The sequence below is a fragment of the Nomascus leucogenys genome, chromosome 11 (assembly GCF_006542625.1).
Source record: "Nomascus leucogenys isolate Asia chromosome 11, Asia_NLE_v1, whole genome shotgun sequence".
In the NCBI taxonomy this organism is placed as follows: Eukaryota; Metazoa; Chordata; class Mammalia; order Primates; family Hylobatidae; genus Nomascus; species Nomascus leucogenys.
The window spans coordinates 82,501,744-82,520,913 of record NC_044391.1 but is presented as its reverse complement, the minus strand read 5'-3'; the positions used below and the strand labels follow the sequence as shown (position 1 = coordinate 82,520,913).

Genomic DNA, 19,170 nt, shown 5'->3' with positions numbered 1-19,170 from the left:
TCCTTTCACAATTTCAGATAGAGAATAAAAGTCTGGTTTTCTACTGGCAAATGGAACTATTCTTGGTCTTTAATTTTCTTTCAAGCCATTGTTTTAGAAAAGTAAACAGCTCAAACCCAATCATAATTCACACTCCAAAATGGCAAATTATGTGTTTCACACTTAAAGCTGCATGAGGCTTTATTTAATGCTTTCCTCTCCTTAATCATTTGATCTTCTTCATTCTTGCCTTTATTTCTGCATTTGGCAATGGGGTTGACTGATTCTTCTAGGGACCCTTTGAGGAATCATGTGTAATGTACATCAGAGCTGTACACCTGAGTTAAAGGTTGCCTTGCAGGATGTTAATTACACCTAGACTTTCAGCTTTATGTTTAGCCACACATATCCTAAATGGCTGAAGAGAAATCTTAGGGAAGAAAGTGCAAAAAAGTTCACAGGTTCCCTTCAGTTAGACCTGAAAAGATGGTGGCTTTGGCAACAGCTAGAGTAAAAAGATGAGCTAAAAACTTACAAGGCAGGGTAAAAAAGGTGCTGAATGTGCCTTTTTACAGAATTTACATATATTTATATTACCCATTCTAGCGTTAGTCTGGAAGACGTTAAAGGGTTACAGTAAACTCTATAAAAAGAACTCAGTGGGTAAGAGGGATAAATGAAAAGAAGCAGAATGATTAAGAACCTAAATTCTGGAAATGTAGGTAGAATGCTGATGCTGGTCATTAGGCTAAAAAACTATTTACTATTATATGGTATATTGTTTAAGAACTAATACATATTAAAGAATTCAGGTGGGGTGGTGCAAAAGTATATTTCAAGATCTGCTAAATGTTTCACAATTCATCTTAAAAAGAAAACTTGGCCGGGCGTGGTGGCTCACGCCTGTAATCCCAACACTTTGGGAGGCTGAGGCAGGCAGATCACGAGGTCAGGAGATGGAGACCATCCTGGCTAACATGGTGAAACCCCATCTCTACTAAAAATACAAAAAAAATTAGCCGGACATGGTGGCAGGTGCCTGTAGTCCCAGCTACATGGGAGGCTGAGGCAGGAGAATGGCGTGAACCCAGGAGGCAGAGCTTGCAGCGAACCGAAATCATGCAACTGCACTCCAGCCTGGGCGACAGAGTGAGACTCTGTCTCAAAAAAAAAAAAAAAGAAAACTTGTTAGCCAGCCAATTCTAATTTATTGACTGTCTGCTGAGTAATACATATTAGGCTTGAACTGTTGGGAAAACAAGCCTTTACCATAAAGGAAACTGCAATTTTAATATGCAGACAAAACACACATGAAATACTAGAAAAACACATTTTACAAAGTAATGCAAAAATACGCATGAATCCTGAGATAAATTAATATATTTATTTAATACATAAGTTACGTTAAGTGCTAAACAGCCTTTAGGGAGAGAAATTAAGATAGGAGGGGAACACAGAAAAATAATCAGGAAATAATTCTGGTAGAATTTAAAGACCAATTTTAAAAAATAATTTAAAAAAGAAGGCCAGGTGCGGTGGCTCACACCTGTAATCACAGCACTTTGGAGGCTGAGGCAGGCAGATCACGAGGTCAAGAGATTGAGACTATCCTGGCCAACATGGTGAAACCCTGTCTCTACTAAAAATACAAAAATTAGCTGGGCATGGTGGTGCATGCCTGTAGTCCCAGCTACTCGGGAGGCTAAAGCAGGAGAATCGTTTGAACCCAGAAGGCAGAGGTTGCAGTGAGCAGAGATCGCACCATTGCACTCCAGCCTGATGACAGAGTGATACTCCATCAAAAAAAGAAGAAAGAGAAAGAAAGAAAGAAAGAAAGAAAGAAAGAAAGAAAGAAAGAAAGAGGAAGAAAGGAGGGAGGGAGGGAGAGGAAAGGAAAGGAAACGGAGGGGAGGGGAGGGGAGGGGAGGAAGGAAGGAAGGAAGGAAGGAAGGAAGGAAGAAAGGAAGAAAGAAAGAAGAAAGAAAGAAAGAAAGAGAAAGAAAGAAGAAAAAGAAAGAAAAGAAAGAAAGAAAGAAAGAAAGAAAGAAAGAAAGAAAGAAAGAAAGAAAGAGAAAGAAAGAGAAAACAAAAACCTAGGAAATATTCTTCAGACATTGGCCTAGGCAAAGAATTGATTATGAAGACCCTAAGGGCAAAAGCAACAATATAGACAAACGGGACTTAATTAAACTACAGAGTTTCCACACAGCAAAAGAAACTATCAACAGAATAAGCAATTAAAAATTGTGTTATAAAAGAGTACTAAATTATGTAGGAAAATATTCATAATAAAAAGCAGATTAAGTCCAGACACAGTGGCTCACCCCTCTAATCCTAGCATTTTGGGAGGCTGAGGTGGGCGGATCATTTGAGCTCAGGAGATCAAGACCAGCCTGGCTAACACGGCAAGACCCTGTCTCTACTAAAAATACAAAAAAACAGCCAGGCGTGGTGGCACACACCTGTGGTCCCAGATACTCAGGAAGCTGAGGTGGGTGGACTGCTTGAGCCCCGGGAAGTGGAGGTTACAGTGAGCTGAGATGCTGCCATTGCACTCCAGCCTGAGTGACAGGGTGAGACATTTTCAAAAACAAGGAGATTACAAAGTAGTTTGTATACCTCATGTGTGAGGAAAAAAAAAGGGTGAATTAAATTAATGTGTATCATTAGTTATGTCAGAGTAATAAAAATTGGGGTGATTTTTATTTTTTCTCTCTAAAGTTTTCCAAATTTTATAAAATAAAACAGTATTTCTAGGTGCCAGCACTGTGCTGAATGCTTTAAATGTGCTAGCATATGTAATCCTTACAACAACCCTAATAGATTTTTACAGATGAAGAAACAGACTCAGAGAGGTTAAGAAACTTATCCTCGGTTATACAGTGAGTATTGGAGCAGGAAACACAAATTGCTATTAAATTAGAAAAAAAATAATTTCTTACAAAGATGGCAACGCCTACTGTGGTCACTTCTTTACAAGGTAAAGCAGCCCCAGGCTGGGATAAAACCCAGAATAGAACAAAAGAACACATGAGCAAAGCTTCCCAACAGATGGGAAAGAAAAACATGCCTTCAATGCTGCGTAACTGGAAGCTAAAGCTGAGGGCAAAGCTGTTAAAAGCAACGGAAAAACTGAATAAAGTTACACAACATATTAAATTTACTCTTGAAAATTTAACAGTAAGCCTGAAAACTATTCATCTCTCCATATTTTAGGGAATATCCACCACCATCACGATGACCCCTCCAAAATCTCTGTGAGGAAAAGGTATTAAACTTATTTGCAAGTTTCCAGGGAGCCAAAAGCTTCTCTTCAAGGAAAGATAATAAGTGATGTAATTAAATTCTAATAGAACCGCCATTAGAAAAAGATCACAAGTAAACTAGACCTATGTTTCAAATCACTTTTAGTATATTTCTCTGGGAAAAAAAAGTGTCAAGGTCAAGTTACTTTACTCATTTTGTTACGTTACTCATTTTGACTTTTAGTGGACTTAAAATAAAAACAGGCTTCTGATGTCCTTAACTATGAAAATACACTTCATCACATAATAATTTTTACTTAATAATTCATATGTCATGGTTGTGTGAGTTTTTTATTTTTGCTCCTTCACTTTTTAACAAATATTCTATTTTATTACCAATTCTAAGACTTAGTGAATAGTAAGCAATTTTATGAAGTTTTAGGTAACGATAATCAAAAAGAAAGTGCCTCTATACTCAATAAATTCTTATTTAGAAGATATTTTTTAAACCAAGAAATGGATTTATCATTAACTTTGTAATGAAGTATGTTGTAAATGTTGGTCCTGATATGGAGACCCAATTTCCAAGTAACTGAAAAATCAAGAGTTGAGATTTTAAGATTTCAAAACCTCAGACATGCATCTTAAGAAGAAAAGGGATTTTTGCCTCATGGATGGTCTACAGAGTGCTTTGCCAAGATAAAAAGCTTAAGAATTTTAATACCCCTCAAATTTCACAATTTTATAAATTACCTTTCCCCCTCCATTTTATTTAACACACACGAACACAAACAATTATAATCTGAAAAGAGAGAGAAACCCTCAAGCTCCATTAAACTGAATGGGACAAATAATTGATGGCAGTGCCTTTCAATTTATGTTTACACCACATATATGCCTAAAAAACACACAGGGCTTCTGCTTCACTTATGTGTGTTGACTGTGAATGGACACAGCCTTCTAAAGCTGGAAAAAAAAGGGACAAAAGCAAAAGGGCTGACCTTTGCACTCATGTCAACAGTAAATTTAACACTGATAAATTTAAAAACACTGATAAATCATAAAATAAGATGCTAGATCTGGCTTTAAGGACATCTGATCAGTGGCCCTCTCCTGTGAGGAGACTTTGGCACTGAGGAAGACATACAAGGGAAGTAAGATGAGAATCGATTCTGCAAATACTGTGTAGAAAATGGGCTGAATTTAGGGAAATGGTCACCGAGGGATGATCACAAGTTATTCATAAGATAAAGGAGAGATTATCATGGGAATCCTTCGAAATTCACACCAGAGCAAGAAAGAAGAGAGAAGGGAGTAATATTTTATTGCAGGCAAGGTTTCCCTGCCCTTGAAGAGAAGGGGATGTGTGTTTGCTGATCTGGCAGCAGCCAGCACACAGACCACACGTTAATTTACTTAGTTTCACCTTGGAATCCATCTTTCTTATGGTAACATACCATTAACTTTTGACAGCTGCTCTTTGGCTCCAGGCACTTTAAAATAAAGTCAGAGTGAGTGCCCTTGCCCACCAGGAAGAGAACATAAGGCAAGGGAGTTATTCTTCTCTCATGCCTGCCAAGAGTGTCATTTCTTGCCATTTTTAGTCTTTGGCACTTCTAACCTGGAGAGGTTATTCAAATAAGAAAAGTGTCTTTGAGATGACCATCTTGCACTCCTGAATTCATAATTCTGCCTCAAGAAGGCAAATTTGATTCCTTCAAGAGAGATGGCATCAGGAAAAAGTCCCAGGCTTAAACCAGGAGCATAAAAATGAAATCTTGCACCTATTACAGAGATTTAACATTGCTCTGGAGAACCAAAGCTGCAGACGTGCAAATGCTAGTCGTGTGGTAAAGCGACTGCCGCAGAGGGCATAACACTCAGTGTGTGAAAGACTTGAAGTCATCTAACCGGCTGAATATGAAGGCTAAAGTTCCCATTTAGTTTAAGCATTAAAGTGATGGACTACTAAGTTACAGATTATCCCAGACAATTCCTTTGGAATTCCTAATGTGACAAACCTCGAATAACTTTATCATTCATCTAATTCATATTCAATCTGACACTATATTCATGTGGTAGCACCAAGCGTGCCAGAGTGTGAAAATATCACTCAAATCCCACTTTCTGTATGATGGCTTCCCTAATTGCAGATGGATGCTTTTGTACATAAAAACTAACTTACCTCTCTTTTCTAGATCTTACCCTGTAATCGCAATAAAACATAATTTTGCCAAATTATCAAACATTATTCAGCTATGTGGCCCATTTTCCTTATCTTATTATTTCGATCAAAATCTACCCTCAAACTCTAAAGGATTAAAAAATGTATCTGCTTTATAGTCTAACAAAAAGTTGACCTTACTTCCCTACCGTGACAGCGATGATGAATTCTTTGCCCCTCAATATTACACATATTCCAGGGATAGGTTAAGGGATTCAGGGGGAATAATTTGTACTAGTTTCATGATGTTTTTGTTTTAAAGCACAAATACACATCGATGTTCCCCTGAGGGATAGCAACATAAAAACAGCCTAATGTCGGACTTTCTCATCAATCTGTGGAGAAAACAAGCGGCACTCAGCCAAAGCAGTCTGGCTAAATTTTGTGATGGGTGAGTTCCTGTCTTTTCTGCGGTTACAGAAAGAAGATGTTTCACATTCTATGCACTTGAGATCTATAGAAGAAAAATGAAAAGTAATATTTGTTTACAGAGAGAACTATGTTTCATAATTCAGAGAAAATTATGGTTAATTACTGATAAAATTCCCTTCCCTTTCTGAATCTTGGGCTATAGAGCTTGGAGAAATATTAACTTCCATTAGTGCTATCCAAATGTATTCCAGAAAGTTCCATGTGGAATGCTAACTGAAAATGCCCTTGGGAATTCAGGAAGCCAGTGGAACTGGTAGAAGTGAATTATAAAACACTCATGAGTTATTAATCAAAAAGAACTCTGAAGCTATGACAGTAGAGCAGCTGCTTAGGAGGTAGCCAAAACATGGTCAGATAAAAATGTTCTTTGGCTAGCAACCACTATTTATATAGGAGTAGCGCCAGAGAACTCCTACTGGGCCTCATTTGGCTTCTGCCCTGCAGCTACCTACCAGGCTTTTTAGGGTGGACCTCCAGAAGGCAGGTGTGGCCAGGGTGGCAGGGAAGCTCCACACGAATGCCAGTTGGGCTTCTGTCTCCAATCTGACATGACTTTAAGAAGTGCCTTCAAAACCCGTATTAGATTAAGGCTCCTTGTATGTGTAGTTGGGGTATGGAGAAGGCCTGGTCTTTCTGTCCAGGGAGCTGGTAACTGCCTTATTTAGCGTGATGTGAGTAACCCCAAAAATATCCCCACCCCCAAATCATTTTCCCTTTTTTGACGCCTGAAATTCTATCATTATAGCTTCAATCTTTGGTTAATGCCAGCTCTTCACCTACCAAAAGGTGAATATTTTAAGGAGGAGTAGTATACTAAGTAAATATTCAGTCTTGGAGTAAGCAAGTTAATCAGATTTTTACCTACAAGGAGGTGGATTGACAAGAAATAAGGCACCCAAGGAGACTCCTGGGAATGGAGTGTAAAGTATGAAAGTGAAGATAAAGAAAGACAAATGTTCTCTACTCTGAAATTTAACTTTGTGTGGAGGAAAACACAAAGATCTGCGCTCCTTGAAGTTCTAAATTACTCTTCTCTGTCTCTGGCTTCCGCTTCGAGACCTGCCATCAAAGCTTGTTTGAGGCTAACCTAATGACACAAATTTAATTTGTTGTATCTCACATATAGGTAAATAAAGAACCAAATTCAGTAGCATCTACTGCATACATATAGTTTTAAAACTTCTGTACAAATAGGAATCATCACCTTGGTTGCAAAAGTAGTCTCTCAGAATTAAAGCAATTGCTTTCCCACTTGTCACCACAATGTCCTATGTTCAGATCTCTGTTACAGCTCTCAACCACTTCAAAGTGTCTCTATCTAGTCACCTATTTGCCTTCCCACTAGTTTATGAGCAACTAGCAGGTAGGACAGAAGGTTTTCACCTATGTGGGTTTCCCCCACGCTTAGTCCAACGTAGGCATGATGGCAGGAAAGGATGGGGAATGGGTGCTTTAAAACCAGGCTTAATATCCTATGAGTGATAACTCTACATGACCACAAAGAAAGATAAAAGGGACCGTGCCCACAATGGTTCTTCCTATCACTCTGACATTTGCCTCTCTTCTGCCATAAATCATATAAATGTCATACTATTTTATACATATGTGCCGAGCATCACACCTTATTTTATACCACAGGAACCCACTTGCAAGGACTGCTGGTTTGGACAGAGCCACGGTCTGTTGTATCTCATGATAAAACTGTGTTTTCAAATATTTTTGTATTATTTTCAACCCGACTAAAAAATCTTTGAGAGCAACAAATCCTCTTCCCAGAAATAACAACACACAGTATCTAATGTCTCATTTTAGGAATAGAGGTATAAAGCTTATAAACAGGGTCATGGTGAAGCCTTATTAGCTCCATACAGGGGAAGGGCACTAGGACAGGGCTTCGGTTTTTTCTGCAAAATTAGGTCACTGGGCTTCATCAGTGTTTCTTCACAGCTAGTATTCCAACCAACTGCTTCTAAGTCACCTAGGGTGGAAGAGGGGATTGCCTTCTTTAAAAATGCAGATTCATCGGGCCTATCCATATTTAGTAAATCAACTTTTTTCAGGGTAGGACTCTAGAATCTACTTTTTAAATGTTTGCTGTATTTTAACAGGCTCACTAACAGGTGAAAAACAACAGATTCTACCCCCTAGAGATTCTAATTTTCTAAGGTCTAGGCATGTGTATTTTTACAAAGCTTTATAACAAATTCTGATGTACACCTAGGGTTGTACAAGACCCTCCACAAGAACAGTCCTTCTGCATCCCCCAAGACAGAGTTTGGCAAATAAACATTTTTAATTCCTGGGAAAACCTTGACTATATGCAATGACATTCCTACATGGCCTTTCAACCCTCAGTGCCACAGGCTTTTTTTAATCATACAAAATTGCTAGTCTGCTCAGCTTCAAAAAGACTGAGCCCTTTCCTGAAGCAAACTAACTGACCTTGTGTACTTCTAATGCAAGGGAGCACCTGGAATCCTTTCCCAACAGCTTGTGGGCAATCAGGCAAATCTCAGCAAGCTGCGTGAAACAGGCCACAAAATGACCTGTGGCAAAGCACTGTGAAAACACAATGATTTCCTCTTGACCATCCCAGGCATGGTAAGAACACTGACCTGATCCCCACTCCTGAGGACTGCAAGTGGGACTTTGAATCCTGGAAAGCTGCAGCAAAATATAGCAGAAGGGAAAGGAACTCAGCATCACCAGCAGTGTTGCATAACTATGCACACAAGGTTTGAAAGGGTATCTTATTTTAGCAAGAGAAAAATGAGATACCTAATTGTGTGGAAAAGCTATAGTTTCAGCAGTGACTGCACCTGCTTGTGTAAATAGAAAATGACATATTTTAAAATTTGGATGGGCATACAGTTCATGAACATTACAGAGAAAAATATATCTTTTTCCCGAGTCTGACTTCAACTCCATAAGAAAATAGCTGATGGGCAGTCACACAGTCATAAGCTAGAAGTATATCCTTTTAATTAATATTTATTGGATGTCGACTATGTGCCGGACACTGTGCTAGGTGCTAGAGATAAATTGTTATTTATATTAACATTATTGCTTCTATAAAGTAATAGATTAGTCCAATGTGATGTGAGGAGTTCAGTGGTGTGATTAGAATTTTGGGTGGTTAGGTGTTGAGCTTGAACGCTTTCTTAACTGATGGCTGCTTTTAGGCCAATTATGGAAATAATATTTTTTACTCTCTACATAAAGGTTGTTTCCTAGTGTCTAAAGAGCTGTCCCTCTTAGACTAACAGTTAAATTTACAGGGGAATTAGGTGGGTCTGCAGGTAAATTTAAAGTTGAACTAAGATTCTATCTTGGACAACCAGCTATCACCAGGCTCGGAGGGCTTGTCACCACTACCCATGAATCTTCCCACTACTTTGCTACATAGACAGGTGTGCCCTTTTAGCTGTTCTTGGGGAGTGGGCAGAAGTAGACGTGTCCCTGCTCTCATGGTGCTTATGGTCTAGTGGGGAGATACAAATGAACAAGATTCTTTGATGAGATAAAACAAAGAACCTAAACAGCCTGGTTGGGGGTGAAGGAGGAATAGGGAGAAGAGGGTTTCCAGAGAGAGATATGTAAAGCCAAGATCTAAAAAATGATGAGGAGGTTCATAGACAAAGGGATAAGGAGCAAGAAGAAGCTAACATAGACAGGAAAAACAGTATATTTTATTGATATGAATTTTCAAAAATGTGGATAAATTAGAGCCATGGGTGAATAGAAGTTGTAATTTTACAGGAGAAAAGGCTTCAAAATTGCTCTGAGGTCTAGATACCGGCCATTGGGACTATTGAGGAACATTAAGGAAGGGAGAAATATCACTACATTTGCCCAACTAAAACCAATACTAACTTTCTATTTGTTGTCGGGAAAAATTAGTTTCTGAATTTCTTTTCATTAAAATGGGTTTATGATGAAGAGTCTGAGTTAAGAACAAGGTTAGGCCTAATGAGCTCCTGACTTGCCAGTTAACACTTTGTGTGTTTTTCACTCTTTCTCTTTCTTACTCATGCTGTTGCTTTTCTTTAGTGTTGGCAACTCTCCTTTCACATTTCTCTCAAGTGTAGAATGTATACCATTTTGATTCTTCACTATAGCATGTAGAATTGTAACATATCTGGGTGTCTTATACTAGTCATTTTTTAAGTCAGAAAAGATATTATTTTATGAAGGGAACTGTGGGCTAAAACAGCATCAATTGATAAGCATCAACTAACTTCAAATCATTCATCTCAAGTTGTAAAATTCTTGCCCCAAAACTCAGTGCATAAAATTATATAAATGAACTTTTAAGAATTGATGGAAATTGCCCAGTATGACAAGAAAGTGGGACTTTCAAAGGCAAAGGAAAGAAGCCCAATGGTCTCCCCACTCCAAATCCCACCTTGTTATTTTCCTGTGTGGATACGTGGTCCTGTTCCACACAGAAAGTTCCCACAAACAGAGGAGTAGGAAAAAAAAATACTCAAATGTATAGGGTGGCCTAGTATTTCCCACAGGGAGGACTCAGTTCCACAAGATGAAATCTGGGTAATCCAGAAAGAGTTTTTACATCTTCAGGGGTTTTCCACCTACCTGCAAGGAGGGCTGGAGAAATCATAAGTAATGTGATTTACCCTTCTAGGTGGGTTGGCGGAGCTCTCTGAAGGCATACATTTAATAGCTACCATGTATGCAGTATTTACTATGTGCCAGGTACTGTGCTTGGTATTTTATATTAATCACTTCATTTAATTCTCACCAACCCTGCAAGGTAGGTATGATTATCAATGTTTTGCAGATGTGTCCTTGCAAACCCCCTGTAAACCTTTTCTCTTTGGTAAAGTCTATGGTTTCATAAATATTTTATGTAGGCAAGTTTTAGGAACTCTGGGCTAAGAAAAGTAAGATGGTAAAATTGAGATGAAGCTAGGGATAAAGTTAGATGCAAAATATGTGCTTTATTATTTCTTTTACAACTGACCCTTAAACAACATGGGGTTACATACATAGTTGACCCTTAACCCCAACACAGTCAAAAACCCACAAATAACTTTTGATTCCCCCAAAATGTAACTACTAATAGCCTATTGTTGAATGACAGCCTTACCAATAACATAAATAGTTGATGAATACATATTTTGTATGTTATATGTATTATCTATTGTATTCTTACAACAAAGTAAGCTAGAGAAAAGAAAATGTTATTAAGAAAATCCTAAGGAAAATATATTTACTATTTATTAAGTGTAAGTGGATCATTGTAAAGGTCTCATCCTCGTTATCTTTACGTTGAGTAGGCTGAGGAGGAGGAGAAAAAGGAGGAGTTGGTCTTGCTGTCTTAGGATTGACACAGACAGAAGAAAATCTGTGTGTAAGTGGACCCGTGCAGTTCAAACCCAGGTTGTTCAAGGGTCAACTATATTTGTTACAGATGATTAAAAAGTAACTCTGAGTTTCTTGGCACCCAATGCAAAGAAATAAAGGCAACCATCTGCACAAGTCACAGTGTCCTCAAAATAAATTATAGGAAAGATCAAAACAATGCCTATGGCAGCCATTAACTAATGAATTATTTAACACCGAACCTAGATTGACCCTGAGAATCCTTCTCAATACAGTATTCCAAGGCAGCTACCAATCAATCAAAGTTAGCACATGAGATGAGACCTCTTTATGAGCGTTGGTCTAAATTCAGGGTGGCAAACTGAAGCCCAAACATCCGTCTTTATAAAGTTTTGCTGGAACATAGCTCAGCCCATTTGTTTATATATTGTCTATGGCTGCTTTTGCACTATAATGGTAGAGTTGAGCAGCTGAGACAGGGACTGGATGGTATGCAAAGCCTAAGATAGTTACCACATGGCTCTTTACAGAAAACATGTGCCAAACACTGTTACAGATGGATGGCCAAACTAAAACAAAATCAGTGGAGAGAGAGAGAGATATATATATATATAATATCTAATATATATATTACATATAACATATAACATATAACAATATAACATATATATTATATATAACAATATATAATATACGACATATATATTATATATAACAATATATAATATACGACATATATATTATATATAACAATATATAATATACGACATATATATTATATATAACAATATATAATATACGACATATATATATATAAAATATATATAACATATATTATATATAACAATATATATAACATATATTATATATAACAATATATAATATACGACATATATATTATATATAACATATACTATATATAACAATATATAACATATATATTATATATAACAATATATAACATATATATTATATATAACAATATATAACATATATATATATATAACAATATATAACAATATATATAAAAAAAAAAAAAAATATAAAATATATAACAATATATAACATATATTATATATAACAATATATAACATATATAATATATAACAATATATAACATATATATTATATATAACAATATATAACATATATTATATATAACAATATATAACATATATATTATATATAACAATATATAACATATATATTATATATAACAATATATAACATATAACATATATAAGATATAAAATTAATTTTTTTATCTCGCATTTATTATGTGCTTTCATGTATGGGGCACTGTGTCAAATTTGCGGTGCACAAAAATAAGCTGCACATCATTGTCGTCACCTTGAAATAGCTCTGATTTAAAAATTCTAACACTCCAGATATTTTTCTTAAGCGTTTTATTTCTTTCCGCTTGACCATATAACCTAAAAAGTTAGAGAGTCTTAGAAATTGTAGTCTGGTAGCAGTCCTCAGAGAAAATGGATGGGTAAAAATACAGCCAGACATTATAAAGGGCAGCTGCTTTATTTAATGTAAGATTAAAAATAAAAACGTTATTAAGCATTCTAAAAACAATGAGCAATTGGCAATACCTCATAAAAAACTAACTTAAGCAACTTTAGATTCTCAAAACTGTCATTTTTCAGGAACCGCATAATCATGAGAAAATTAACAAGGCCCCAAAGAGACATGTAAAATTTGAATTAGGATTCACAGTAGATTGGCAGGGACATAATAAATCCATAATTATGGTGATCCACAGCTGCTCCAACCTTAGAAAATAATGAACTGCTTAGTGAAGGCTGGTGTCTCTCAAACAGCAAGAAAAAAAAATCTGCTGTGGAACAGTGTCCTATCTTTATGTCCTATACCCAAATAGTCCATAGACAAGGATGACCCACCTGAAGATTTATTGTTGCAACAAGCAAGTTCCAGATGTCATAAATCATTATGGAAAGAGATTAGAAAAATTACAAACTTTGCCATCTACAATATACTCAATTATTAATTTCCTTATATTCCCCAAGGTAGTACCTGTGATTCTTCTTCAAAACACATTGTGTTGATACAAGTGCCCTAGAATAAAGAAGTCATTAAATAAGTCAACATGACTTATGAGACACGCACAACAAACCAAGCTTTCTTTTCTTTTTTTTTTTTTTTCCAGGCTTTGTTTTTTTTTATTATTTTATTTTATTATTATACTTTAGGTTTTAGGGTACATGTGCACAATGTGCAGGTTTGTTACATATGTATCCATGTGCCATGTTGGTTTGCTGCACCCATTAACTCGTCATTTAGCATTAGGTATATCTCCTAATGCTGTCCCTCCCCCCTCCCTCCCAAGCTTTCTTTTCTAACACAAATCTATGTCCACATTCAGGCAATTAAATAGTGAAGATTAATAGAACTTCAGAAGACAGGTGGCTGGCCATTTTTGCATTGAATTTCTACTTATCAATTAAATGAAATGCCAATTCTGTTTGAAATCTTTCCTTCAAGAGCAGTACAAAACAAAATTTTACATATAACACATTTTAATATAATATTTTAATGGTATCCTTCCTAAGAACTAGGTAAATTCTCAGAATCCTTTCCAGCTCTTCAATTAAAAAGAAAATTAAGTTTGGATTTCTATGTGTGTATCTTGTATAATCTTTCAAATACAACTTCTGTAAATGATAGCTAAATTCCACAGTACCTCATTTAATGAGTGCCATCAGGGAATGAAGAGTTCCACATAAGTGAATGTCCCATTTAACTCAACTTTAATACTCTAACTGATGAAAAATTATTTTAACCTCTTTTGATGAAAATGCTTCTAAAATGAAAAAACATACATCTCAAAGTTTTTCAAAAAGAATGCACAGAAGAAAATCCAGCATTTTCTTGATGATTTAGGGCTACCTTGGGAACACAAAGGGAGGGTTGTGGCATGCATGTCTCCTGCATATGAGTTTGGTTTCCACAGCACATTACCCTGATCGCTGTGAGAAGCTCTTGGTTCTCCTCCATAGGCAGATAATCCGGCTTCTAAGAGGCTGCTTTATGCACAATTTTCTAGCCTTAAGACTTGGAAAATGTTCACCCTTCTTACTGGAGAAAGGTACATGAGTTTTGTGATTGTTTTTTACCCCTCAATTCCTTTTTGTTTACTTCCTGCTTCACTACAATGTTCCAGGTGGCTTTAAAAAAAAAAAAAAAGTCTATCCTTCAGATAGGTAGAGTGTAAGCAGTACAGAAATGTGAATATTGAATGAATATCTACTTTTTATGAAAAATCATAAAGAATTTCCCTTTAGATTCATATACTCTAAGAAAATCCATCAAAATGGCAAAGACTAAAACTGGTAACTTTATATCTATGATGTTTATATGCACATGGAGGGGTCCATGCACATAAGGACTTCTTATGAAAATCTAAATTAAGTTTGTATGATTTGTCTTATGAAAAGTTATATGGTTTACATTCTTACCTAACTATTCTTTAGACCAAGACTCATACTGTCTTTCATTTCCGGTTCTTTAGCACTTTTTACAATGTCAGGCATTAGGTAGATGCTCAATAAATGCTTGGAGAATGAATGAATAAAAAATTCAGTGTCATGGAAAAATTTAAAAATTCAGTATCTCAAACTTTAAATAATCAGTTTACCTTAAATCACATAAATTGCCACACTGACAAGTAAACAATATTTAATAACACGTATCTTTTTTGAAAATATTTTCAAACATTATTCATGAATGAGCAACTTCCTAAAATTAAGGCTGGGTGTGATGGCTCACATCTGTAATCCCAGCACTCTAGGAGGCCAAGGTGGGAGGATTGCTTGAGTCAGGGAGTTTGAGACCAGCCTAGGCAATATAGCAAGACCCCCATCTCTATAAAATAAAAATAAGAGACCAATGTACAGGAATGAAAAAAGCAGTTGCCAAGGAGTTTTTCCTGACTACACTTCTGGAAACTACCATGAAACAGTGACAACTTCCATATTAATGAGCAGTTAATAATCTTAAACTTCTACATATTTTGGTGAAGCATGCATCTGTAGTTAGCCTTTCCTCCACCAGATGGCACCCAGGAATCAAGTGAAATGTTTAATGTCTATGACAATCAAAAGGGAAAACGAATAAAGTAGTAAGCGTGGTTGTCCTCTTGTCTACTACACGAGCAACTGTCAAAATTCACAGCTATGAAAAGCAGAGGGCTGGCTGAACTGAGTTACAAAGTAAGCCTAATAATTCATTCAAGTATTCATTCTTTTAACATTTATCAAACGTTTATCATACTCCAAGCATTTGCTAAACACATAGAGCTAAAAGAAAGAGCACTTGACCTCAAAGAGCTTATCACTAGGGAAGCAGATGACTTGTAAATAAATAACTACAAAAGAATACAACAAATTCTCTAATTGAGAAGCCTCGGAAACACCATGTATTAGTCCATTTTGAAGCTACTGATAAAAACACACCCGAGACTGGGAAGAAAAAGAGTCTTAATCGGACTTAAGAGTTCCACATGGCTGAGGAGACCTCAGAATCATGACGGTAGGCAAAAGGCACTTCTTACATGGCAGTGGCAAGAGAAAAATGAGGAAGAAGCAAAAGCAGAAACCCCTGATAAACCCATCAGGTCTCGTGAGACTTATTCACTATCACGAGAATACCATGAGAAACACTGGCCCCCATGATTCAATTACCTCCCCAGGGTCCCTCTCACAGCACATGGGAATTCTGGGAGATACAATTCAAGTTGAGATTTGAGTGGGGACACAGCCAAGCATATCATTCTGCCCCTGTCCCCTCTAAATCTCATGTCCTCACATTTCAAAACCAAACATGCCTTCTCAACAGTCCTCCAAAGTCTTAACTCATTTCAGCATTAACCCAAAAGTCCACAGGCAAAGTCTCATCTGAGACGAAGCAAGTCCCTTCTGCCTATGAGCCTGTAAAATCAAAAGCAAGCTATTTACTTCCTAGATACAATGTGGGTACAGGTATTGGGTAAAAACAGTCATTCCAAATGGGAGAAATTGGCCAAAACAAAGGGGTTACAGAGTCCATGCAAGTCCCAAATTCAGCAAGGCAGTCAAATTTTAAAGCTCCAAAATGATCTTTGACTCCAGGTCTCACATCCAGGTCATGCTGATGCAAGAGGTGGGTTCCCATGGTCTTAGGCAGCTCCACCCCTGTGGTTTTAAAGAGTATAGCCTCCCTCCTGGCTGCTGTCATGGGCTGGTGTTGAGTGTCTGCAGCTTTTCCAGGCCGACAGTTCAAGCTGTCGGTGGATCTACCATTCTGGGATCTGGAGGACGGTAGCCCTCTTCTCACAGCTCCACTAGGCAGTGCCCCAGTAGGAACTCTGTGTGGGAGCTCTAATGCCACATTTCCCTTCCACACTGCCCTAGCAGAGGTTCTCCATGAGGGCCCACACCTGCAGCAAACTTTTACCTGGGCATCCAGGCAGTTCCATACATCTTCTGAAATCTAGGCAGAGGTTCCCAAACCTCAGTTCTTGACTTCTGTGCACCCCTAGGCTCAACACCATACGACAGCTGCCAAGGCTTGGGGCTTCCACCCTCCGAAGCCACAGCCTGAGCTGTACATTGGCCCCTTTCAGCCAAGGCTGGAGTGGCTGGGACACAAGGCACCAAGTCCCTAGGCTGCACACAGCACGGGGACCCTGCACCCAGCCCACAAAACCACTTTTTCATCCTGGGCCTCCAGGCCTGTGATGGGAGGGGCTGCCATGAGGTCTCTGACATGGTCTAGAGACATTTTCCCCATGGCCTTGGGGATTAACATTAAGTTCCTTGCTACTTATGCTAATTTCTGCAGCTGGCTTGTATTTCTCACCAGAAAATGGGTTTTTCTTTTCTATTGCATAGTCAGGCTCCAAATTTTCCAAATGGTTGTGCTCTGCTTCCCTTATAAAACTGAATGCCTTTAACAGTACCCAAGTCACCTCCTTCCTGCTTAGAAATTTCTTCCACCAGATACCCTAAATCATCTTTCTCAAGTTCAAAGTTCCACAAATCTCCAGGGTGGGGGCAAAATGCCACCAGTCTCTTTGCTAAAACATAACAAGAATCACCTTTGCTCCAGTTCCCAGCAAGTTCCTCATCTCCATCTGAGACCACCTTATCCTGGACCTTATTGTTCATATCACTGTCAGCATTTTTGTCAAAGCCATTCAACAAGTCTCTAGGAGGTTCCAGGCTTTCCCACATTTTCCTGTCTTCTTCTGAGCCCTCCAAACTGTTCCAACCTGTGCCTGTTACTCAGTTCCGAAGTCACTTCCACATTTTCAGGTACCTTTTCAGCAACACCCCACTCTACTGATACCAATTTACTATATTAGTCTGTTTTCATGTTGCTGATAAAAACATACCCGAGACTGGGAAGAAAAAGAGGTTTAACTGGATTTCCTGTTCCACATGGCTGGGAAGCCTCAGAATCATGGCGGGAGATGAAAGGCACTTCTTACATGCTGGTGGCAAAAGAAAAATGAGGAAAAAGTAAAAGCGGAAACCCCTGATAAACCCATCAGATGTCATGTGACTTATTCACTATCACGAGAATAGCATGAGAAAGACAGGGCCCCATGATTCAATTACCTCTCCCTGGGACCCTTCCACAACACGTGAGAATTCTGGGAGATACAATTCAAGTTGAGATTTGGGTAGGGACACAGCCAAACCATATTATACCATGTCCAAAGGGATATGTGAGCCAAATTTTGAGGGATGTAAGGAGTTGCTGAACAGAATAATGGGCTGGGTAGCAATCCAAGCAGAGAGTACATTCCATATAAAGACAAAGGCAGGAAAAACACGGATATATGGGGTTTAGAATTGGGTTACAGAGCTGCAGAGTTACGGAGCTGGAGGGAAGAGTATGTACGTGTGTTTGGAGGGGAAAGGAAAGGGAAAGGAAATGGTGGAAGATCAGAACTAACAGCAGGCTGGAACTATGTAAGGATACTTAAGAATTTTAATTCTATGATAAATAGCAATAGCTAATATTTATTGAAAACTCTCTATGTGTTGAACACTATGTTAAGTGCTTAAATGCATTATCTTATTTATTCCTCATTATGACTCTCCAACATATGCGCTATTTCTATACCTATTTTTCAGAGCCCTGTCATTGCTCTATCCTTGGGTTCTTGCCTTGGAGCTGCTCTAATAACAATTGCGCCCCATACCTCACCTGCTTCCAAAGTCTTTAGAAGTGGGTAAGGCATGCTGTTTTCGGACAACTCATTCTGTTCTATAGTAAAATGCAGGGCAATAAAGTTCTGTTATTCCAACTTCTGGAAGGAGTCCTGAACAAGACTAGGAAATCTGGGTTCCCAGTCACACAGCAATCAGCCAGTTCTGTGACTGTGTGCTCTTGTACACATTCCTTAACCTCACTGGCTGTCAGTCCACTTACCTGTAAAACAGGGGAGTGGGCTGAAGGCATTGGATTAGAAGATCTTCAAAATCACTTTAGGTCTTAAATTTTATTCCATAAATTTTAGTTATTTATTTCCCTCTACCATACTACCCTACTTCGGAGGTGTTAAGGAGTAATTTAAGGCAGGCTACAAAGAACCTGCAAAGCCTATATAATCTGGAAATCCTGAGAATTAACCATAATATTGATAGACTAATAGCAGAGTAAAGATAATAGTTCACAGGCTCCTAATATGACTATCTATTTCGCAGCTATCATATTAAGTGGTAAGCTCGCAAGGTTAAACTGCATAAACCTAAAGGACAGAGACATATTGATTATTCAGAAGGTTACAAATATGCTCATATTTTCATGTATCATTGAAACAGAAGTTTCTCCAACACCTCTACTTTAGCTTTGGTGACTTAGCAGCCATCAGTTGGCAGTATGACGCCACCATTGAATTAACAGAACCAGCTGAGAAATCAGATGGCT

At 37.7% G+C, this 19,170-nt stretch overlaps 1 protein-coding gene across 3 annotated transcripts in view; it reads right to left on the bottom strand.

Moving 5' to 3' along the window:
- PPM1L (protein phosphatase, Mg2+/Mn2+ dependent 1L) overlaps positions 1-19,170 on the bottom strand; it is a 318,324-nt gene that overhangs the window by 108,268 nt on the left and 190,886 nt on the right. The gene's annotated exons all lie outside the window — the stretch shown is intronic.